This window comes from Simochromis diagramma, unplaced genomic scaffold (assembly GCF_900408965.1).
Source record: "Simochromis diagramma unplaced genomic scaffold, fSimDia1.1 OVJJ01000685.1, whole genome shotgun sequence".
NCBI lineage: Eukaryota > Metazoa > Chordata > Actinopteri > Cichliformes > Cichlidae > Simochromis > Simochromis diagramma.
Genome location: NW_024387477.1, coordinates 4,937,303 through 4,963,582, shown reverse-complemented (window position 1 = coordinate 4,963,582; position 26,280 = coordinate 4,937,303). Strand labels below are relative to the sequence as shown.

The 26,280-nt window shown below is 41.1% G+C and overlaps 1 pseudogene; it reads left to right on the top strand.

Annotated features, from left to right (window-relative positions):
* The first annotated feature begins 6,874 nt into the window (after window positions 1-6,874).
* The window catches only part of LOC120724090, a 31,055-nt pseudogene continuing 11,649 nt past the window's right edge, over window positions 6,875-26,280 (top strand).

The following is a 26,280-nucleotide window of genomic DNA, read 5'->3' as shown; positions in this document are numbered from 1 at the left end:
TACAAGCAGCAAAAATTAAGAAAAACAATAGAATAGAACAAGATAAACTAGAATAACACAATATATAGAGTAGAATAAAATACTATATATATAGAATAAAATACTACGTTGCAACGGAAAATTACACTTAGCAGTATTGGGGGACTTGTCGAAGGCTATCATGATGTATTAGATGTGTGTGTCTGTCTGTCTGCACGTGTGTTGTCATCTGCAAATTCTTTGTTTTGAAGTCTGACAGCAGTTGGAAGGAAAGACCTGTGAAATCTCTCTGTCCCACATCGTGTGTGCTGCATCCTGCCACAGAAGGAGCTGCTCAGTGCTTTCAGAGTCTCCTGCATGAGGGGATGGGAGGGTAATGTTGTCCAACAGGGATGACAGCTTAGCCACCATTCTCCTGTTGCTCACCACCTCCACTGGTTCCAGAGGGCATCCTAGAACAGAGCTGGCCCTCCGGATCAGTCTGTTCAGTCTCTTTTTGTCCCCAGCAGAGATGATGCCACCCCAGCAGACCACACCGTAAAAGATGGCTGAGGCCACCACAGAGTCATAGAAGGTCTTCAGGAGTGGGCCCTTTACTCCAAAAGACCTGAGCCTAATATATTTGCTATTAGTGTAAGAAAACGTGGTCATGTGGTCGCGAGTGCAAACGTAATATTTAATTATAATTTACTTTTGTTTTGCTTTATTTGCGTGGAAACCTGGTCATATACTGAAAGCTTTTTCTATGCTGTACCTGTACTAAACTCACTGCCCTCTGAATTTCTGTTGGCTTCAACACTGTTCATATATTTCTATTTAGTTTAAAAGCCTTCGCTGTATGTGTATGCCTCTAAAAATTTCATTTTGCTTGCTCTCTCCCTCACTCACTGTCTCTCTTAGTCTCTCACTCCTCCCCTCTGATGCAGAAATCCATAGTGTTGGAAATGAAGCTGTGAGGATCGATGTTGCAGGCAGGGTAATGCCAGAGTGCTGCCACCAGTGTATTGCTACAATGATCTAGTGGTTAAAAACACATTCGCAAACAGAGAGGGGAAGATAGATCTGAGCCAGCAGCACGCCCACATTGCTCTCGCTGGAGACATCATCAAATTAAACAACAACTATGATGTGTTTCTGCTCTGTGCCCCCGTTACCACACGACCACGTTTTCTCCAACACACACTCCTCTTTTTCTCTCTTTCTATTGACAAGAACCTCCACTGGGGTAGATTTATAATGGAATGCATGACATGATTTGTTTCGAGTTTAGGATGAAGGCCAATTAGTTTAACAAGTATGAGACAAATCTTGTTTGACAAAAGTTGATGTCAGGGACATGTGAAAGTTATCCATTGGGAGATATTTTGTTAGCTGGAGGCAGACTCTGTTGAGACACAGACGCATACACCCCGACACACTCACAAAGCAAAAATATTGCTCATGGGGTCTGCAGTTCTCTTCGAAATTCACATCCAGGAAAGTATCTTTGTATCATATTCATGGGCAAAAACATACAAATAGTTTGCAGTCTGGTTTCTCTGCTTGTCTAGTTAACATTTTTTACACTTTTTGAACATCGTTAGCGTGCCTAAAAAGGAAGTGACGTCTTGCACGGACTCCAAAATAAAATGTAAAAAATTCAGAAACGAATTCATGAAAAATCTTTGTGACTTTGTCTAATTGTCATTCTGTGACTCCTTTCTTCCAGGCGACCTTTTAGTTTCACCTCTTCTTATTTCTCATGGGATTAGCATCAATCCGCCTCTGTCTCCGTGTTGCCACAGCAGCGCTCTGGATTATGGCACCTCCTCATCCCTAAAGCAAACAGTACACAGGGGCACAGATGCTCGCGCACAAACACACATCTATCAAAGCGAGCAATCTTCATTGGGAAAGCAGCAGATGAAGGCGAATGTAGGCGAGCAGTTAATTATGGCTCTGCGTCACGTGTTCAGGGTTTTCCTTCCATTTGTCTGAAATACACCTGTGTACAGCTGTTTGCCCTATTTTCATGAACGCTATATCTCAGGAAAGGCTTTCCGGGGATTAAAATCTGGTGGTTCAGAGGTCACAGATCAGTTTTACTGTGACTTCTGTGGCAAATACATATTTTGGGGTCATATCTCAAAAATCCATATGCCTACTATGGCAAAATTCCACACCTGTGTCTAATGGGATAAAAAGATAAAGCGATGACATTTTACATCCAAAACGTTAAAGGTCACAAGCCTGGACAGACGTGGATTTAAAGTTTAACTTCACTGGTTGGCAGAGGAACACAACTGCAGGAACTCTAACTTGCATATATTGTTCTTTAATTCATGTTTGACTGTACATGTGTTAACTATGTTTTTGTCCGAATACTGGTGAACAACATAACCTGAAAGGTTTGGGTAGGTGAAGTCAAGCCAGAGTGAAAAGGGCCAAGATGTTGCCCTTATCTGTCTCCTGCCAGAAAGATTAGATCTTTCATCCCTGCTTAGATGAGCTCTGATCAAAAGCAAACAGTTCACAAACACACACACACACAGATTCGCAGCCACAGTCTCCCCTTTGTCAGCTGCGCTGACAAGATGTGATCATAGACCCCAATCATATAACCACCACAAAGAAAAACAAAGATGTGTGTGTCTGTGTGCGTGTTATAAAACCCTTATTGTCATCACTGCAGTTGTTTGTGAAGTTAAACAGCAGGTTCGGCAGCAGGGGCTGAGACCTTATCACACCGAGCATCCCGAGTATCTGCTAGCATACTGGGCATTATGAACACAAGACTTTGACTTCAGCCATGGTCTGATCCTTGTCTCAAATCCACTGAGCAGCAGAGTCAACAGGTGATGGGAGCAATGATAGCCAGCTATGGGGAGAGTCAACAGGCGGCTCGGCTCCGGATAAAAGCCTTGTTTGTTTGGTGAGCCTGATCCCCTCTCTATTCATCTGGTCTTGGCCTTTCTTCTACACCATTCTGGACCCTCGCCTGAACACGACAGATTACTTCTGATCTCAAGTATTTCAGGTCAACATCATCTCGTCGCTGGAGTATAAAACCAACATTCTCATCTCTGCACTCCACCTTAATCACATTTGCTCTCGGCCCCTCTCACTCCGCCACTCTGCCTCGTTCGGCGATTTTCATCCTCTACCTCACGCTGACCCTACTGACAAACACTTTTGACGCAAATGCGCGTTGTTCCAACAAACAGAGTGGTGAGTGCTTGAGATGTAATTAGAATTAAGGATATTGATCACGCTGGGCCAGACAGTGGCAGTATAAATAATAGCTAGTATGAATAAGAGAAAGCGATAGGTGAGCTCTTAATGATTTATGTACAGACTCCCATGGTCCACGGCATAAATCACCAACAGCCATGTTCTTATTGAGTTATGAAGCCCTAGAGTTGCAGCAGAATAATGGCCAGCTCCGTGTCTTGTGTGTGTCTACTCAATCCATGAGATACCAGCCATGGACTAATAAATAAACACGGTGCGCTGAATTGCTTCGTGGCACAGTGTGCATCAGGGTTTATGTCACCACAGAATAAAGATGTGGGCTTCTTCAGGGACTGAAAGTTAAAATTAGAACGTTTTCACAAATAATGTTAATATCTTTCATGCCAACAAAGCCATGATGGCTGAAGAATGAGTATTAGCCAAATAAATGGCAGAGTATTACTAACAGTAATGTGTGTAAATCATGCATGCAAGCATTTCACGCAAAAATCAGGGGTTTATCAATATTCTTTTTGACTGTACAAATTTGGAAGTCTCTTTCAAGTAAATACAAAGAAATAAAGCTCTGTCTGTCTTAGGAAATGTAAACACTTTAGTCTTTTAAATGAAAACAGCTACTACAACTTCTAACAACAATAAGCATTAATTATTAATATTTTTGCCTTTTAGACTTTATTTATAGTTTTTGTTTAACCTTGCAATTTAAATACATTCCAGGATTTGTTATTTCCTCTTATCTTCAATTACCATTCATTAAAAATGGCCTGTATCACTGCTGGATGTGATTACTTACGGTACTTACAGCCTAATTTATTGGCACCTATACACAGATGCTGGTTAGTCTTTTGTTTTTTTCATTGCAGTAAGTTTGTCATCCTGGGCTCCAGAGATGGGCAGTAACGCGTTACTGTAATCCGATTACTTTTTTCAAGTAACGAGTAAAGTAAGGGATTACTATTGCAAAAACGGTAATTAGATTACCGTTACTTTCCCGTAGGAACGCTGCATTACTGCGTTACTAAAACCGTGATTTTTTTGCGAGAATGTCTCATGACAGTGACGTAAGCGAGTGTGACGTTCATGACAACAGCTGTGTGCAGACCAACAATGGATAATATATCGAGTGCGGGAGAGAGTATGAGGTGCAGCGTTTAAAGCGTGGAAGTACTGACCTTACTTTGAGTTTGATTCCATAAAAAGTGACAAAAACATTAGCGTCCGTTGTGCGTGGGAAGAAAACCCCTAAACTTCCGAGCAAGCACCGAGTGCGCTACGACGTAATGGGAAATTCACAGAGAAACTTGCGGATTCTTCAACTGACTGCTGCGGCACACCTGCACCAGGGTAAACCTCCGCCTACGCAACTCCTGCTTTACAGGTGAAAATAGAGCAACAGGACCGCTAGTCTTTGACTTTATTTATTTTCTGCTGTGTTTTACTTGCATCTATTTGAAAGAGTGAGTGTAAACACAAAAACATTATTTTATTTTATGTGCTGGAATGTGCAGAAATTAGGTATAAATATTAAACAAATTTCTTCCAGTCAGAGAATGTTGCATATAATTAAATCTTTGCTTGATGCATAAAGTTAAAAGATCAAAACTAATAAAACAAGTTTTAAAAAGAGACTTTTCCATTTGATTACATTTTGTATGATGGATTATGCAGAAAAAGTAGAATTGGGCTGAAAGATTTATCACCTATTCAGGTTGTAAATCGTGTCTTTAAAAAGTAACTAAGTAAATAAGTAATTAATTACTTTTGAAAATAAGTAATCAGTAAAGTAACGGGATTACTTTTTGGGGGAACTAATCAGTAATTAGTTACTGATTACTTTTTAAGTAACTTGACCAACACTGCTGGGCTCACAGATTCTTTTTCTTGTAGTCTTTAAGTCTTTTTTCAGATCAGCACTGATGTCCAAACATGTTTATTCTTAAGCCTTTGCCTCTCTGCTGAAAACTCAAACTCAAATTTTGCTCTGGCAACATCATCACCACTTTCTCAGCTTCACCTGGAGGCAAATTAATTTCCTCACATATAAATATGAGCAGGTCAGTATGCAAATTATATGCAGAGGACACTGGCCTGTTAGTTAGATTCTGATTTTACTGATTGGACACAATAGGCTGGTGTGCACGTTTCGTAAATTCAGCAGTTTTGTGTATATGCTGGTTTTTGCTTCACATTTTCATGCACATATTACTTTATACTCTATCATTGAAACTATTGTGCATCCTAGATTTTTACGTCAGGTTACACGACTGTCTTATCATATCACATAATGTGAGACCTCTGGATACACAAGGCCATAACCCCAATTCATTATTTAATATAAGTTAAAAATGAACAAAATGTAAATATAGGAAAAAAAGAAATCATTATTTTAACAGAACAATCTCAAGGTTTCCACTTTCTTTCTGTATTCTCATATGAACTAGAACTGGTTTGAATAAACATTTTATAGGCCAGGAATCAGAAACCGACCCTGATGACTGCTTTCTTTTTTGCCAGAAAGACACAGCAGTCAATTAAATCTGGTCAAACAGAGGCTGCCCTTATCAGAAAGCCTACAGCGTGTGTGGTTTGTTACACAGCTGAGTCACTTGACCCACATTTACAGTTTTCTGACATGCACCCTCTTGTGGTAATGCAAATCATGACTCTCTCTGAAGGTAGAAGGAGTGTGACATTTAACGGTACAATGCAACCTCTTAGGGAGGAAAATGGAGAGATGGGTTGCGTGTGCCAAGACTCTGGTTATAACATTAGAGGCTGTTGTGTTTGGATGCCTTCTGCCAGGAGTCAGTGTTTCCTGGCCGCAGTCAGTGACACTTGCTTGGCAGATCTTCCCCTGACCTTAACCAAGTACTATTAGTTCCCCGAATGGAAATCTTAGAATTGCCATGAAAAGACACAAGTCTTCAGACAATCTCATATACCTGTGCACATATTTGCTACGAAGTAATTAATGATGGCTTGTTGTTCTCATGTGTGTTTTATCATTGCTGCTGCAAATTCTGTGAATTTAGGAATATAACATAATATGATTGTGTGCGTGTGTGTGTGTGCACCTGTGAGATGTGAGTTCCTATCCCAGTAATACAGTGTTTTCAGCTGTTAACCAAGGAGCAGGTGAGAGCCAGAGCTTCAAGTTTACATCTATACTAACAGACAGTTTGGTTGCAGTTTGTAGAAGAAGTGAATAACACACAAGAACACAACACATAAGTGCAAAGCAAAATAATTCAGGGAAAAAGGGACGTATCATTGTCATTCACCAGATCAGGCCATGTATGTTAACACTAAACTGAAGAAAAACTTTGTTACAAAGAATTAGATGGGAGCATCTAAGCAGCTCCTGCCTGATTTGAGACATGGAATCACTACATCATTTATACAACACAGTTCTGGACAATGGCACCAGTGAAGCAGTGGTGAGAGCCAGGACAGCCATGAAAACGTTCCTGCCCCAGGGTTAGCAGAGAAAAACAATGCTCTTTTTTTGTTTTTGTCTAGACCCAACCTGAGCAGCAAACTGGTGTGCAGCAAAGTAAAGCCAGTGAAGCCAACATTAAATTGTTTAGAAAACAAGGTGTAGGGCTTGCCTCTGCCAAAAAAAAAATTGCCTTGAGAAGCAGGATGGCTATGCTCTAACAGCAGAATGATAGGAAACCCCGTGTCCCGTATCCCAGTGGACCCCGTGGAAACCAACACCCCTCCTGAGTTGGAAAGTGCTGCATCCAGAGCTCCGTGAGGTGAGACGAAGCTGGGGATGACTTTGGCTCTGTTTTGTAGACGTCTTCGCCTAAGAGGCCATGAGAAAGATGCAGGATGTTCCACAAGCATCACCGTGCCTCTCAGATATGACGCTGCCTAAATCGCATCCTGTGTGGACAGTGCCGGGGCAAGGCTGGAGGCAAAGTTGAAGCTCTGACAGGAGGATGAAGTCTGTCTGTTATCCAGTGTAGAGTAAAAAGAGACTTGTGGATGTGGATCACAGGGGTAAAAAAATTAATAAAGCTTCAGGACTGGGCAAACGTGGGGATTAGACCAACTGGGAACGCTGTTAGGGGGGTTTCATGTAATTCAGTAACTCCTATATGAAGTTTTTGTAATCGCATTTACATTTTCAAACAAAACCAATGTCAATAACGGTAAACAAAGGCCAGTAGGGACATAATATTTACCTGCTGGATATTTAAATAGTCATTAAAATCTCACTATTTCTCAGGACAGGAGCTTGTCTTTGCAGATGGCAGGCATCTAGTTAGCAAGTCCCTGCAGTTTGTGCTGCATCTTTCACACCCTCCTCCTAAGTGACACTAAGCCTCAGCAACAGGGGAGGGTTTTTAACAGGGCCCACGAACAGCCATTACCCTGAGTCTCTTAAGTGCTGTCTGTATGGTGCGCTGACAGATCAGTATCCCCGCTCCGCTACTGTGTCGCTGCCATCGGCAGGGAGACAGAGATTTCATCCAACCTGATCAAGCACGGGGAGGAGAACAAACAGCTCTTCAGACAACACACATTACAAGCAAGCATGCACCACAACAGTGAGGCACTCCTGGGCTACTGCACTCGCTTGCCCGTTTCTCTGTGTATGTTTGTGTGTGTGTGATGTTATCTGCCTTTAGGATGAAGCACTGTTCTAAACAAACAGAGCAGTGCAGGGGCAGCTTAGGTCAGCGTCGAATGCTCGTCGATCTCACATTCGCCGATCTCACATTCGCCATGTGTCCCACTGACACATGCGCGCACATACAAAGAGCACACTGGCTCTGCAGAGCTGTGCACAGAAAACCTTTCATCAGACACACTTGAAGAGAAAATATTCTAGCCCAAGAGGAGAACAACGGGTGCTGGGGAAATTGATTTTGATTTGAAAGTGACGGGAAATAATGGGGCTTGGAAACTGCCCCTGAATCTGAATCTGTTTCTCATTTCAGAATGTAAATAACCCATATCGAGACTTTTTGAGGCGGGAGGGGTAAACAGATTTAAATTCCTACACATGGTGGAAGGGCCACACGCTACACACACGCACATACAGCAGTACAGCATACATTTACAGAAACACAAGCCTGAATTTGCAAACATGAACACGCACATCGTAGATGGACAATTGCAAGTTTTTTGATAGAAGCCTGGAGTATCTCTTTGACAACTGAATTGATCTCATTGCACAGGTCACTGAACAGCTCTTTGCCTCGCGACGTCGACAATACAGAGTTACCATTTCATGCAGTAAAGGTCACAAGGAAAGTTAAAGATCATGCTCACACACAGCAGCATTTCCAGACAGATCATGAGCTCTGTTACATTTCCATTTGCTGCGCGATGCACATTTTGTGTCAAGTTCATTCATTTGTGCACTAGAAGCAGTTATCTGCTGGTTTTTGCTCCTAAACACATGCACACATGCCACACACACCCCTGCACAGGCAAAAATTCAACCAAAAATCCTGATAAACTGAAAATTCTGCTAATATGTGTCAGTCGTTCATTTACAGTAATTGAAAGATTGAAACACGTTTTCAACAAGAAAATCACAATTAGCAAACCCAAAGGCAGCCTCCCTCTAAAGCCAACCTCCGAATGCATCTCCTCGAAGCTGTCAAGTTGACAGCTATTAAAAAAAAATGGAGTTGCCAAATTATACATCATTAAATTCAACAAATTAATCATGATTTTCAGTGACAATAGTGCGGTGTAATAAAAGAAGACTGACAAACAAAGCCGGGCGCATCACCACTTCCAAATTAATAGTGACTGACACCAACACCCCCACACTTAATTAATGGGAAACAAAACACAACAAGAACATCCATCTAGATACAAGAAAACAAAGAATGGGTCGGCTTGTGTCATTCTGCGTTTGTTGCCCGTTGACAGTGAAATGTAACACGGAGATTGATAGCGTCTGCGTGCACGGGCGTGCGTGAGCATCCTCAAATGTTGTTTTTCTACACCGCGGTCTCTTAAGTAGACACCTAACACGCCCCGAGCCACTGACATTGAGTTTATAAGCAGGCATTATTTTTAGCGATGCTGTCATGTTTCTCGGAGTGACAGTTCCTAAAAGCTTCCACAGGCAAACCCATCTCCTTTTGCACTCTAAAGCCATGTCTGCTTAACAGCGATGACTAGGCTATTATCTTACAAGATGAAAGCTGACGCGCTGCGATGCTTTTCATTTTCTGCAAAGACCATCGCTTTATAGCTGAGCTTTTTGATGTTTGATTTGTCCTCTCATTTCTGCTCCATGATGTCCCTCGGTCAATATTCTGCGATCATAACAATATCCGACCGCCGGATGTCAAGAGACTGTTTTTACCCCCCGTTTAAACCACACTTGGTTGTGAAAGGAATAGCATACAAAAGGACAGAGAGAGACGGGGGGGAAAAAAGGTCAGAGCAGCATTTTAGAAAACCACTCTGGAGAAACGGGACACTCCCAGGCACTTTGTCACATCAATTAGGAATTCTATCTGGGCAATGGGATCGTGGCCTATGGGGCAGCAGACAGGACAGCCATTATACATCTTGCAGCTGTGTGCGTGCACGTTCGTGTCTGTGTGTTTTTGTGTAAATGCCTGACAGGGAAAGCGAACTGATCGTTTGAACTATTGACTTTTCTCTGACTGACCCCCGGGAAAGCTAATTTTAGTCTGTGTTTTGCATTAGTTTTAATTGGCTCACATTGCTAATTTCCTCTTCGGCGAGAAAAAGAGAGCACAGGAAGTTGCCGCCCTTTCTTTCTCGTTCTCTCTCGCTCTATCTCCTCAACAGTCAGTCAGGCAGTCAAGCCTTGAGGCTGTCAGAGAGGGAACAAAGTGACTGGGTGATGAGCCAGATGCCGGTTGTCTGATCACATGGACTGATGCTGTGCCAGACATCGAAGCCACTGGCTCACTCAACAAGGTTCCTCTCACAACAGAGGAACATATTCCCGACCTGGGCCTTTTATTCTTTCGCCGTCTCCTTTCCCCCCCCGTCCACGTCTCTTGTCTGTTTCGATCTTTCTCATCTGCCAGTTCTTTTTCTCCAATCTGTTTGCTCTCTTTCTTTACATTTTCCGAACACTCGCGTTTTTCGCTATCTTATTTAAACGTTACTGTGGTGAAAGATACACATCTGCAGTCAACACCCGCCCCCCATCCCTTCTTCCATCCCTCTCTTTTCTTAATTGCTCCCTGAGTAAGAAGGTTGCTTCCCGCTGTGTGCTGAATTACTGCGACACACACAGACAAGTGCATTACCTATATGGGGAATCAGCATTTTTAAAAGGGTAAAATGTGAATGTAGACAAATTTACAGAGCTTAACCCTTCCCCTGACAAGACTCTAAAGGTAAAGTACAGAAACCCACACACACACATAGATATATATTCTGGGAGAATGTCATAAACAGGGATTGTTTTGCAAACTTACAGTGCATTTGTGTCTGGTTGGTGCCCACTAACACACTGCTCTGACAAGCCTCATCTATACCGAATCAAATCCTCTGAGATGTGTGTACGAAACAACTATATTTTTGTTCTATGAATAAGCTGACTTCCCCTCAGATTTGTAGCTCCCAGCTGCAGTAGGCTATGTATAAATCAATGCCTTGGTGGGCTAGAGAGGGAGCAGTTATATTTACTCTGTTTCCTAGCTAGCAGCACTAGCTGTACTAGGGGGTAAAGGAATTCGATACACACCACTGGAAGGCGAAGGCTTTTTCACTCACATACAGGAATGGCAGTTCTGCTGATAGGGAAAGACTAATGAAGGAATACTAGTCCAGTCAAGCAAGAAAAAACACACTCAGCAACACATCAACAAAAACATAAAACAGATTTTCAGTCATGCACCACAGGAGAAAGCGTAGCAAAAAGCGAACTGTGTGCAAACAAGCGTGGATACTCACCTACCTGTATGAGTTAGGCTTGTTTGGGTGAACTTGTTTTATCCTTACAAATGCCTCCAATTTTACCTCATTTATCCACATTTAAATCTACAGTCGTTTATTGATTCAGATAAAGCACTTGTGTGTTTCTGTTCTTCATTTGCAGTCTGCAGCGCTGAGTACTGGATTAAGGTTGATGGCAATGAATTATACATGCAGTCTGAAATGTAATTCTCTTCATTAGATGACAAATCTCTTGTTTGAATATTGCATACTGTGGTAATAATACTGCTTTTATCATTGGCTACTGCAGTTGTGGGGCACAGAAAAATAGTCTTGTCATCACTGTAATGCACCGCTGCCAATTCATTAATTCAACTACCAAATTAAAGTTAAATCAAATGCAGTTGTTGCAACATTAATTTTAACAAACGAAAACATGCGATGTCTGCTTATCCACGGTGAAGAATTGAGTGAAGTGTCTGTGTGGGTTTTTGTAGGTGTGTGTCTTTTTCATCTTTTTCTGGACTTCTTGTCTATTTGTAGTTCTGTGCATGTGTTTCTGCAGGCTTTGAGAAATGAGGGCTGTGCCTGGTTAATAATAGTGGCCGAGAGGGTCTGTTAGCATAGCCCACTACATCACTCGCTACCAGGGAGACATCTCCAGGGCTCCGTGCTGCTGTGATGGAGTACTGGAAGGGGAACAGACTGTTTCGGCGAGTCAGTGATGGAAAGGGGATCTGAAGATAGAGGCTGGAGGACAGATGAGAGTCAGTCAGTGGAAAGGCAAGTGATCAGTAGGGCAGGTTTTTATCCTCTATTGTTTCATCACTTTTACAAATACACAAAATCAGATTTTCCAACAACTATATCCATGGTTAGATAGGGATCTTTATGTATGTTCTTGCCATCCCAGATCCATTTTAACTTTGAAAACCCTATATATTGTAAATGACGGAGAGGAAGATGATGATTGCACAGAGAGCGAGTTTGTAGTAATTTCTTTTTTGACCATCACACATCTTAAATTAACCAGTGACATTTAATGGAAAAATTTGGTTCCATGAAAAGTAAGTGAATTTTCTGTTAGCAAGATCTGCTAAGCTACGTTAGCAAGAAGTGCTAAGCTAAGTTAGCAAGAGGGTAAACTTAGCTTAGGACTTAAAGATAGCCTAGAACTGCTAATGGTCTGTTGCTGTTTTTTTAATCTTCTTTTGTACAGATTACAAAAGAAATGCAAAGTATTAATTAGTTACTTTTTCACGCTGCTATGTTACTTCTTTAAACATATTTGTTTCTATATTTGTTGTCTCTGCACTAAGCTAACTTGGTTCGGTGATGTATATTGTGTGTAGAGACACGAGAATGAATATTTCCACATAAATACCAGCCAAAAAAGCATTTCTCAAAATTACCTTCTTTAAATATCTTTACTTAAAACTTGCATAAGCCATAACTGTACAATGAGCACACTTAATTAAAAAATAGGAGGAAAATTAGTTTTTATATTTCCTAATAATGCAGTAAATACATGTGAACTAAGACAATTAGGTATTTAGTCGAAAAAGAAATCCAGTTGACAAAAGAATTAAAGTTACTGATTTGCCCAAGTATTGACTTAAACATATATTACAAGAACAAATCTGTAACCATTCGATTAAGTGCCACAGAATTGGGCAGTGAATGTGTGTGTCACGGTGACATAAGCAGTTCCTGCAGCTGTGCATTAGGAAAAAAATGAACTGTCCTCATTAAAAATCTCCAGATGGAGGCATCTTTTCATTTTCACACTAAGCAAATTCATAGAAGGAAGTGTATCATTTTGATAAAACTATACTTATGCAAAGAGGTGCAAAACGAAATTCACAGATTATACCGATATATACAGAAGCATTACCAACAGCAAATTATATATAGAATTACAGATTAATTTATTTTGAAGAAAAATTATTTTCTCCTCACCGACTTCAACAGTAGTTACACTTACCTGCAACAAATCATTTTTGATATAACTACTTGCTTGACAACTCTATAAATAATGAAACATGTTTTATGAGTTTTTGAGTCTTTCCCAAACTTGTTATGCCATCGTTGTGCTTTATTTATTTCAAGTCCTTTTTATCAACTACTGCGAGACTGCAGAATCAACTGAGGACAAAGTATGGCTGTCAGAGAACAGGAGGAGGGTCCTGTTAAAGATGACTGCAACAGACCAGAGACAGAGAGTGAGGCCAGGCACAGAGATTGAACAGAGAAAACACTGAATAGAATATTGTGCTAGAAAGAATGAACAGATTTGTATGGATGAGATTGAATGCAGGGAATTATGTGAGGTTTTGAATAGATTCCTCTAAACCGAGACTGCAGTGGGTGAGGAGCGAGGAGCTGCAATGATTTTCTTTCTTTTTGACACTGACTGAACACTGTAGTTGTCTGAGTCACTTTTTTAAAAAAATGTTCTCTTAATGCAGCTCATGTCATTTCTCTTTATCAGCGGAGGGCTGATGGTGATGGATAATATCATTTGATGGATATACGAGACGTCTCAGCCGAGGTGTGGCATGAAACGTAAATGTGACCTGCTCTCACAAATCTCTCCACCACTCCCCCAGCCTGCTCCACCTTTGTGCCCCCCTTCAATATGCTCTCATTTTAGATAATGAAAGAAGTCTGGAGGGGGAAGCCACTGCAGAGATCACTGATCCACTCTAAGTGAAAACCTATACTCAAGTTAATGTGAATACCCTCAGGGGACGAGGACTTCTAATTGATTAACCACATTACCCGGATAAGAGTTGAACTCTCCTCTATGAGAGCAGCTCAATATGGGCATCCACGAGGTTTCAGGAGATATGGATAATGAACAGTTTCTCACTGCAGCATCTGCTCTGGACTGTACTGCAGGTGTTTACAGTGTCTCTGGATTTACAGTCTTAGTCCACAAGAGGCAGTGTTGACTCAAAGATTCCCTGCAGCTCTTGCCCAGGTTGACACAGCGTTTGGAGCATGAAAAAAGCATCATGGGAATAACTACTGCAGCACAGAATGGGTTGAAGAGCACTCTGTTTGAGTGAAGACAGGTGCAGGTTTAAAATGATCAATACTTCACTGTGAGAATAAAACCTCTTCACACGAACACAATGAGCTGAGCAGATGCTGAATACATATAATCAAATGTTTCCAATTTATTTTCAGTCGTGTTGGGCTTATAACCTTTTTTGGGGGGGGGGGTTACATATTTTCCTGTGAACATTGCATAATCAAAGCTTAGACGGCTATGTTTCCCTCATCAGTGTTAAGCTCTAAATGTATTCCTTTCACCTCCTTGCCGTGTTGACATAGTCACTGTCGTGATTAATAAAACTTGTCCTTTGAAGATGCTCATGCAACCGTCCTCGGTGCTCTGAAAGAAGGTGCCACAGTTCAAAATACTCTTTGATCTTGCAATGCAACTAAAAAGACAATACTGTGGCTTTGTAAGAAGAAGACACAGAGACCTGGTGGGAGATACTGGCCTTTAAAACCCAATAGGGGCATTTTCCGCTGTTTGAATTATAACAAGAGCCCATTGCGTAATGTGCTCATTGCCCTAATGTGGTATGTTTATGCTAATGTGGCGTCCTTGTGGAGGTTATAGTATGTACTCGGGATGTCGTTTGCAAATGTTGCTTGGAATTACAGGAAATTACCTTGGGTTTTGCAACATTACAAACACAGGTAGGTGTCAAAGAATCAGCTGGAGCTCTTTGAAGATTGAGTCTTTTGAGTATGAAATACTCACTCTTTGTAGTCTTGAAACGTGGTGGTAATGAGGTTGTAGTTTGCAGTGGCTAGGTTAGCCTCAATGCAGTTGCAAGGTTTTTCCAGTGTTGAGGGCCTTTCTCACAAGTGCGAAAAAGATGTAATTTCATTTAATATCCATGACTTTTACTTTAACAAAGTAGTGTTATTTGTCCTTATAATGCCTGGGAAAATTGAGATTCTTATTTACTTAGTAGACAGATTTGGTAAAGTAGTGAAATTCCTTTGGAGTAGATGACTTGTAAATAAAATAAAATAACTTTGAGACATTTGGTGGATATAAAGGGATGTAAGTAAAGGCTTGAGTATTCAAGCATGAAATGAGCCAAGGATATAGTTTGTTAAGTTAGCCAGTGACTTCGCAAGAACAAATCTGTGTCCAGTGGTTGAGCAGGAAATTCCTAAGTGCTCAAACCAATATATGGTTAAACAGTTCCTGCTCACACTAATGGGCAGAGCGTGTAAAGAATTTGTATAACTCAGTATGAGTACTAATGTGATTCCAGGCAGCATCGAGGTGAAGGAAATTCAGACTTTTTTAAGTGCACATCTGTACATCCACTGCAGATCAAATAAACAACTCCCCCTCTTTGTACTTCAGGGAAAGTAGCCACGATACCTGCAAAGCTAGTGAAGTTATTAGGTTATGTTGTCATGCTGCAGTGTTATGACAGTGCCAGATGAACTTTTGTACACCAATTCCCTGGTTGGTTTTTAAGCTTGCCCGCAGACAGTGCCCTTTTTTATGGGCTTGTAGATTGCTGGGAAACACATCAATCTCCCGTGGGCGTGATGCAGTATCTCTTCCCCCTCTGTGCCGTGTGACCCCATTGCCCTTCTTCTAGTGTCCACTGGGCTGCTCATGTCTGGTTCCTGAACCTCCGCTGCCCTGGTTATTAAAGAGCACTGGGCGATATCCACCCTCGCCTTTCTTTCTCTCTCCACCTACCCTCACTCACTTTGTTTTGTCCTCTTTTCTCCCCCCCTCATCTTCCCTATTTCTCTGTTCATTCATCTAGAATACCAGTGGAGACCGCGCTTGTTCTATTCTTGTATCACCCCTGCAATCTCACTGTTTCACAAAAAAAATCACAGTGTTCACCACTTTTACACCTACGCTACCTGCAGACCTTGTAAGACAAGTACCAATGGGGATTTTTATTAATTGAAACGTATTTATAATTCTCATCAGTAATCGTGGTCCCTTCCCTTTGTTCTTGTTCCATCAATCACAGTGGAGTGTGGCAGGCTGGCCCACAGGTAGAGAGGTTGACTAATTAATGAGTGAGAGGTTCCTTGCTCATTCCTGACTAAAAATCAACTAAAGATTTTTCTCTCTCCCATGTTCTCAGTTACTATACAAGCGCTACAGATGCTATATTTACTTATGTGCATTATGTATTTACATAGTTTTTTTTTTTTTTTTTTTTACATCCATTCTGACAGATTCTGTTAAAAACAAAAGTAATGTGACAACAGTGAGTGGAACCTGCTGGTGTATCCCGAGTATATTTTTGGTCTCTGTGCTACAGTTTTTACACCGTCATTTAATTATGTTATTTAATACCTAATTTGCTTACAAACTGCTGATTGCTGTGTCATGAAAGCCACTATTGACTAATACTTCTGCTGTTCGAAGTGTACATGTACTGAAATTGAATTTGGCACCTACAACACAATTCATAAATGCTGAAATAAACATCTTTAGCACTCTGTTGCATCGCATTTTCTTTAAACAACACTGTGAAGTGAATGGTTGTCGTATTTACATAGGATTTCAAATGCTAAACAGCAAGATGTATTTTTGATGCTTTGATGTATTGTTTTGCACCAAATACTCATCATATACCAAATACTTTAATGGACGACAGGTGTGGTCAGGTTACTCCCTGAACACTTATTTCATTGTCTTACTGAGGAAAGGAAGACACTAAATTCCCTGTAGCAGACACTAATCTGGATAACACGATGTGTTGTGCCAAACATCTGTGACTCCATTCATGCTGAAAGACACACACACAGACATAACAGGTGTATTTAGTACACCTGTTCAACTGCTCGCCAGTATCGAGTCACATGGCAGCAACCCAGTGCATTTAGGCATGTTGACATAGCTCGAGTTCAAAGCGAGCATCGGAATGGTGAAGAAAAGTGATTTCAGTGACTTCGATGTGACATAATTGTTGGTGCCAGACACCCCGCTCTATTTCAGAAACTGCTTATCTGCTGGGATTTTCCCAAATAACATTCCCTAGAGTTTATAAAGAGAAATAGAAAGTAGTTTTCTGTGCAAAAAAGGGATCATTGATGTCAGAGGTCAGAGGAAAACAAGACTGCTTTTGAGCTTGACAGGAAGTAACATCACCAGAGATATACAGAAGAGCACCTCTGAATACACAGATGGGCTACAACAACAGAAGACCACACCTAGTGTCACTCTTGTAAGCTAAGAACAGGGACCTGTGGCTACAATTTGCATGCGCTCACCAAAATTGGACAATAGACGATTGGAAAAAATTGCCTAGTTTGAGTGAGTTGTAATGTCAGCTGTGACATTTGGATGGCAGGGACAAAATTAAACATAAAAGCATGGATCCATCCGGCTTTGTATCAGGCTGTATTGTTCAGGCTGCAGGTGATAGTGTAATGGTGTACCTGAGCATTGTTGCTGACCATGTGGATCCCTTTATGACCACAGTGTAACCATCTTCAGATGGATGCACCCGGCAGGATAATGCATCATGCATGGATCACAAATCACTCAGAAGGCATCAACGTTCATCAGATCTCAAGCCAACAGAGCACCTTTGTGATGCGGTGGAAGAGGAGATTCATGTCGTGGATGTGCAGTCAGCAAATCTTCAGCAACTGTGTGATCCTATCTTCTCTGAGGAATGCTTCCAGCACCTCTGGAGTCTGTGCCAAAAGGAATTAAGACAGTTCTGAAGAAAGAAGGGGGTCAAAACGAATACCAGCAAGGTGCACCTAATAAAATAGCTCTTGACTGTATGTGTACATAAACCACTCAGAAGTTTTCCACTTCGCCTCAGTGCATCTTAAATGTGCTTGGGTGCAGAGAAGGCAGTTTTATTTATTTTTTAAATTGTATTTTTTGGAGTACATGAACAAAATTGTGTTCGCTGACTAACATTTTTGGTCAATGTACTGATTACTACTATAAAACTGTACATGTCTATTTATTGTTTAAGAACTAATACACTAAGTTTCAACATTTGCTAAGTTGCTGTTGTACTATTTGTTGGACCATTATTATTTCATTAAAAAAGGTTTGCAAACCATTTATGTTATTCCCACTTTTTTAAACACTGCATTATTAAGAAACAAGCAAGTGTGATACCATATGCAACCCTGCACAGACACTCACTTAAAATCTATTTTAAGTGCTCTAGTGTGCAAACACACAGATAGCATATGTAAATGTTTTGGGGTAAGTGTGACCTAATGGTATTTATTGGTGTAATAATATATGTATTGTATGTTTATTTGGCTCCTCGGCCCTTTAAAAGTGGTAACAGTAGTGTCTTCTGCACAAAAGCCTGCATTCTATGTGCACATGTGCAGTCTTGCAGCTCTACCAACGCTCTTTGAAGAAAAAAGAAACATAAGTTGAACCACGAGTCAGGAGGCGTGCTCATCAAGCAACCTGCTTTCCACCTCGTTGCCCCTGATGCTTGGTAACATGGAGATCTTGATTTTATAAGGCACTCGATGTCATCACCAATAGATTAGGCAAAAGATTGCTTAAACTGGGCCACTGGCAAACTCGCAGCTCTCCTGAGCACTAACCCTCTCTTAGTCAGTACCTTTTAATGAAGATCCTCCCGTCCTAATAGAGTCCTCCTGCACTCCCATCAATTCGACCACTCTTAACCCCTCCTCCTTTCCACCCCACCCTCTGTCTCTCTCTTTTACTCCACTGTTTTAATTGCTTGAAGGTCATTGACAATAATGTGACAACTTATTAGGAACCCCATCTGATGCCTCCGATTTTATACCTCACTTTGCCACAGCGCTTGGTTTCCAGGCAATTACTGAGCATGCTATTTATTAATTTCACGGTTCACAGAGCATCACACGCTATAAATAGTGAAGGATGATAGCTCAGTCATTCACGATGTCGGTGGTTGTTATCGATTTTGAGGGAGATGCTGAGGTGGGATGCAGCCCTCATATTTTGGGCTTTAACCCTTGTGCGATGTTTCGGGTCTGTGGAACCAGTTAAATAAGAATCTCAGTGAAGGAAACAAGGTTCCATTAATTTTTTTTAGTGCATTGACTCATTTTCTGTGAAGAACGCGTTAATTCAAAAGAACTTGCATCCTTATGAGAAATGCTCACATGCCCATAGGCGTACACACAATTCAGGCATCACACATGCTTGAAACATGCTTCAGAGTAGCCACTGGAAAAAAAAACAAAAAAACAGAGAAAAAAATACAAGACTGGGATATGACAGGGTACCTGAACACAACACCACATGTGGTAACTTTTTACACTGTGCAAGTTGGGACGACAGCTCATCATGAGGAAGTTGATACTGGTAAGAGCCATATGAAAAATCAAGTCTGGGCTCCTGCTGTCACTCTTTTGTCACTGTCCTATTTTCCAAAGAATGGCAGAAACAGTGAGAGAATGCTTCTGCAGAGAATGCTGCAGATGGATGAGAAAATAAGGTAGGTAGGGTATAAGAAAAAGAAATCACGGTGGACTACAATCACAAAAAAAAAGATGTTTACAATTTCGACAAGGTGGAGGAAGGAGAAAAAAAAAGCTCTTCACACTGGATAGATTCAATTTGGGATATCACTGTGGTCAGTGTGTTTGTTGGCGTCATTGTGAAAAAGATTTAAGAAGCTGGTGCCCTTTCTGTCTAAATCACCGAATCGGCTACAGCATCTCAACTCTGTGGCGCTTTTGCGTGTCTCTCCGTCACAACTGCATCTCTGTATATGAGAGAGAATTGCTATTAAAACTGTCCTCATCAGTCTGGGTTGCAGACAGTGGCAACAAAAGGGCCACTCTGAAATGTGTCAGCCCAGAAAGGCTAGAAATACAGTTGATAAATGCAATCCAGCAGAGTTAAGTGGCAGATATTAACCACAATTGCTGGCCCATATTACTTGTATTTGAGATAAAGTTGTCTCTGCTCAGTGAATATTCATTGTTATGTCTGTATTGTTTTGTACATCTAATAATTTGGGTATGATAGCCCCATAGGCGTTGGGTGGACAACGTGGGTTGGGAAATGCACAGGAAAAAACAATCAACAATCCAGGGAGTGATATGTTTAATAACCCAGGATGTGCTTAAATGCCCATTTTTCCTGCTAAAATACATGCTTAAAAATGTCATGATAGTAATCACACAGAAAGAAAGCAAAACGTGTGCTGTGTGCCCTTTTTATTTCCACAGGAATCCATTTATCTACAAAGATAGCTGACATCCTCATACAAGTGTTATACAGTGCTAACAGTTCAAGTGCCAAGACCAATTATGTGTTGTTTCCTTGACGAAAGGAGCAGCTTTGCAGTTTGCCATGCTTTCCCAACATACCCCCTCCGTGCCAAAGTAATGTGTCTCTAAGTTGCGGGAGCCATTTAACCTGTCAAGGCAAGAGTTTCGTTGTCTGTTTGGAAGCAATCCAATAAATTAGGCAGAGACGAACCCTCAGCCAAGAAATCTGATACAGCTCTCTTTTGCTAAACGCACAAAATTGTCAGTCTAGCTGTTGAGCGTAGTGTAGATGCTGAGGAACACTCCAAACAGAAATACCCTTTGAGATAATCCTTTTTAAATTAGCGATACCCGTAAACTGACATGTTTGTTTCCCCCCCCTATATGCTCACTCCACACAGCCTCCAGCCTTCTCCTTTTCAAGTCTCACTTCACATGAGTGGCTCTCTTTTTTTTTTGCCCTAAGGTGCAAAAAAGCCAAGTGAACACGCACAAGACGTTGACCTTTAAATCAACAGCATAAATGTTGACTCTGTCTTGTTATCATTACCACAAGACAACAGAAAAACCACGAACGTCTCGCTATTCACAGTGACGTGCGGGTTCCATCACCGAAGTGTAGACACTAAAATCACCGCTAGGTGTTTGCAAATACGAGTGAAGGAAAACTGGAAATCAAGCCAGTAAAAGCTTCGTAGTTGAAGGCATGTTTTCTATCAGGATACAGCTGCATTTTTTTATTAGTACAGCACGCAGGACACGGTGCAGCTCGCAGATGTGTAAATCAAGACTACAAGCACTTAGTGTGTTGACAGTGTGTTGGGAGACACTTGTGCTTCAGAATCCCACTTTAATGGTTTTCCATATGAGGCCGTATATCTGCGGCGTTAAAGTCCTTGTCGAGGGCATGCGTGTGAGGTTTTCCGTGGGTTTTCATCACACAGCTTTAGTTGTAAAAGGCCTTCGTGCCAGAGGCTTCCCTGATTGAGAAGGCGGCTTCTTTTACGGTCCGAAGCGCTCTGAACTTTACGAGAGCGACAGAGGCCCTTCCGTCCTATGGCTCCCGGCTGAAATATCATGTTTGTTTATCTCTGGAGAGAATTTATTCTGCTGATTCATTGGCTGGCACTCCTGCAACGGCTGAAGGAATTCGATTTTCTCTTTATTTATTCGCTTCATTTTTCCTCCTGTGGAAGAGCAGTCTCTTGTGTGATACCACGGGAAAACTTCCTTCCTCATTGCTCCGGTCCCCTGAGAAATGAGATTAGAGAGAGGAAGGGAAACGGGAGATAGAGGACAAGGGACATAATAGAGTTGTTATTCATTGTAATCTTGCTTCTCCTGTAGTTGCTTTTGAATTCACCTTCAAAATAGCCTATTATATTAAATAAATACGTCAATATAGCAATTCATCAGTGATCAAATTTGAATAAAAGAGCAGTTAAAAGGAACATTCTTAGACTTTTTCGGAATATAACTGAATATATACTGTGCTCCACAAAAGGATACAAAAATAGCCATCTTTTTCTTGGCAGGGGTTGGAACACATAATTCAGATGCATTGACCAATATATTACAATTACATAGATGCTAACAAGCAAACCCCGACTAGCATGAACATCTATTCCAACCTATTATGGAGGTTTACAATTTGAGACGGATATGACTTGATGTGGTTTAAAATTCATTCAAAATGACATTGAGAAATGATAAACAATGGGGTGTGCATATATGTGAGCTGGCAAAACAGAAAAAAATGTAAAAAATAAAACTGTTCCTCCGACAGGTGCAGGTCAGCCGCTTTGAATGGCTTCAGAGAGAAGTTAGTCTAACTGTGAAGTGGCTTACAGACCTGTGAAATAAAATAAGTCAAGGATAGTAAAGCAGGAGGCTTGCTGTGAGTTACAAATCCAACACATTTCAAACTCAGGCCTCTCTAAATCCCTCTGTCTGGACTCTGTTGACGACAGGATACCAAAGCATCCGGAATGTACAATCGATATCCCCCCGCCAATTTGTCTGAAATGGTTTGGTTCAGCAGAAGGACAAGCCCAAAGTGCTGGTGTCAGGGCTGCAGGGGAGAGCGCGACACACCTTTGTCATTTTCTCACTCTTCCTGCAGTTTTTCACGCATCCGATGTGCAATCAGCTTGACGTGTGACCACTTGGCATCATGTGTCACATGGACAGCCCTTAAACCGCGGAGAACAGACCCCTTGCACGACACGCTCCCGGGAAGCAAGAGAGGATAGACTTTACATGCAGGTCACATGGTCCCGGCATGTCTCCTGCCTGGTTCAATTCCACCTGGAGTCACAAAGCGCTGCATTATCGAGGAGGAGCCAAAGTAACACTTTATTTTTGTGCCAGAAAGAATAAGGTTTCTTTTTTTTTTCTTCCTCCACCCACACCCATAACGTGATGCTGTTTTGTAGCACAGCTGAAATATGGCATCGCAAATCAGCTAAATAATAAACGACATGCTTGTTCCGTATATAGCTGTCAGTTAAATATGTAATTTATGACATAGCAGGTTTTTTTCTTGCCGGGAAATTACAAAACTCTGAAAGACTCTCTAAAGCATTTTTTTTCTGCAAAAAGAAGACTGGTGAAGAAGAGATTAAGGCAGGTTAGGGAAGAATGTCAGGAGTGATTTATGACAGGAGGATGCCAGCAAAAATGAAGGGGAAGGTTTACAAGATGGTAATATTTAGCTTTGTGATATAGGCTGAGGTGCCACTGTCTTTTTGTCTGTGGCACCGGGAGTGACAGCGAGGATTAGCAATGAGTATATCACAGGGACGGCGATATTTTGGTTACTTTAGGGACAAAGTAAGAAGGTGAGGGAGATGCAGGGGAAGCATCTGATCCACTGCACAGCCCCCCCCCACACACACACACAGGAGCTTGCTGAATAACAAAAAGATCCACACTGCCTACTTTTGATGAAATATTTATGGCGTTAAATAATGATACAAGGTGATAGACATCAATGAGGGTTTTTGTTTTTCTCTGGAGGGAGCTCAGAATCTCCTTCCCTGAATGAAGCGAATGTCATGCTCTGTTTATTATGACAGAACAAACTGTTCACGACAGAGATGAGAGGAGCTGATTCTCCGCAGTTGCCGCAGGTCTCTACGCAACTATTGATAATACTATATTCCTATTAATTTATCCCCATGTACTTCTTTGCCGGCGGTGCATCACCACCTCTGGTCAAGAATTACCGACGCTCCATATGCTGTGTCATGTGGAAACACTTTAGCATCAGAATTTGTGCCGTCTTCCTGCTGGCTCCAGCAGGAATGCGACAGATTAATCAGCGTGTCCTCTGCAATTATTGGAGCAGTAGGGGTGATTGAAAATTTTGGCTCTCGGTCCAGAGCTTTCACAAAGTTGATGTGCTCCTCTGAATATATATTTTTTATTTAAGAAAAAAAGTAATTACAGCTCTTAAATGGGTTTTTTGCATCTACACTTCGTTAAGTAATATCTTGAATTTAAAACTGGTGACGATATAATCGCAATACATGACGAAAAGTTTTGTTTGTGAATCGTTCAGGCGTCTGAGTTTCTGGCTGGTCCTTTGCTAGGATGGATTTAGCAAAATGAAACAAATCTTCATGCATCTGTGCTCTCTCTTCTTTTTTTGATCTTCATTTCATTGTAAATCCAGAGGCAGGAGATTCTGGTTATTTAATGTTCTATGAGCCAAGTACCTGTAGTTGGACTGTAATTGTACCCCAGGGACAATTCCACTGTTTCAGCTAGGTAAACGCTTTGTGGCTGTAAGCCTATTGTGAATTATATCAAAGCAAATTAGATTAAAGCAATTGGATTTTCATGGTAAATTACTCTTTACCCCTCAAATGACCCACTGAATGAGAGAACAGAGCCACAGGCTCAACTAAGTAACTGTAAACTACTTTGTAACGCTGTTAGCTTTTATCAGCGGACATGAGAAGGAGAGACGGGACTATTTATTTTAAAGATGTGTTCGCTTCAGTGGGCTCATTTATAAACAGATTTTAAAAAAGAGACCGTTTATGGTTCATGTAGAGGTGTTCTTGAAAAGCCGTCACGGTTTCTCATGACAAATTCAACAGGACGGATAGTTTATTTCGATGAAAAATAAAGAAAGGAAGCGGGAACTTATTTGTTTTAGGATGAAAAAGTGGTTATAGATGCACCACTTGATCAACAAGCAACATGAGAAAGTAATACGCCATGAAAGTGACTTTTCATTTGCTGGCAGCACACATAACCACATTACACGCTAAACACAAGAAAAGCAGAAGGACAAAATTAAGGGTTGTTTTCTCTGATGGCTGCCGATCTAATTTGCATGACTTTGCATAATATAGTCCATAAAGGCAACGATAGTTATAACGTGACAGGCAAATCATATTTTCCTTGATAGGGAGTCAATGGTAATTTTAACTTTTGATGCAGGGTATAAATAAAGTCTTCCCCGGTTTGGGACGGAGCACTTGTACGACAAAGGAAAAACAGAGAAAAAGACAGCCTGACACCTTGGTTGAGTTGTGATCATATCTTTAGCACCTCTCTCTCAAGGTCTACTGATTGAATAACTGAAGTTAATAATGTCTGTTGCCATCAAGTCAGCCAGAGCAGTCTTTAACATGTCATTAACAAAATTAGAAACTGAGAATTTAACTGCAGTGAAAAGTGGATGGGTGATGAGATTCTTTCATTCTGTATAATAGCTGTGGCCCTGTTAGCATTTCATATGCAGTGACATTTTTGTTAAAATTAACACCTTCTCGCTGTTCACTGTATCCTATCTGCATGTAAAAAGGGCTCTTACTTGTTCTACAATATTTGTACAATGTAAGCCAAGTTCGCTCTTTTCTGAAAAGCTGATGCTCGTTTCGCTTGTTTAATTTCTTCCTCTTTATCGGTACGAGTCTATCTAAAACAGACAACACGGATGTGTGCATGAGATCAAGACCATTTGGTGTCTTGGTGAAAAACAGAAGACTAATTACCTCCTGAAATAATTTAATGTCAGCCCTGGTGTGGGCTCTCCTCAGCAGGACAGCTGAACAGGCCCAGCCCTCTGCTGGGAGATTCATCTCTGTCAGCTTAGATAAACCTGCTGGCCATCACAGAATTGGCACACACACCCTATTCCTGGACAGGCATGATGAAGCTGTCCTAGCTTGCCTCCACTTGAAAAAGACAGGAGCCGTAAATGAACACGAGGTTTCATTACAACTCCCCTTTGAAACACTTTGGAGGTGCATCTGTGTGTGTGGTTTTGTTTTTAATTTTTCCTTTTTGCAAATCACCTTCGTGCTTTTCAGGCATAACCGTTTGCCATCGCTCTCTGCATTGGTCCTCGGAGATGTCAGCTTCGGGTAAGTATGGATTTCCATGCTATGGTGCAATCTTTTTCAGTTCCCAGGTAGGTAACCAGTGGTACTTGAGTGCATTCCTAGGAACATCTAAGATATTGTGTAGAAAACTCTTTGGGAATTAAAAAAAAAAGTTTATATCTGTAAAGAATTCAGATGCAAAAGCCTCTAAACGCCATCTCAACGAAAAAGGAGACAACAATATCAAGCAAAAGCTCTTGGTGCATAGGATACCATAATCAAATGCTTTTGATTTAAACCCTGTGAAACCCTACACTGAGCCTTTTCCAAAATGAGAGCTGTAGGCAGAAAACTGCCACTTTTCTCTATCAACAAAGGCATTCACCAATGAGATGTGAATCAGGTCATGTCTGTTATAATAATTTTGTTTCATGCAATACTTTGGAAGTTAACTCACTTGACATGCTGAGAGTACACATAGTCATTTATTCTTGGAAGTTTTTCATTTATTTTGATAATCTTCTGTTTCTTGTTTATTCAGTTATTGTGTAGCAATAAAGTATGC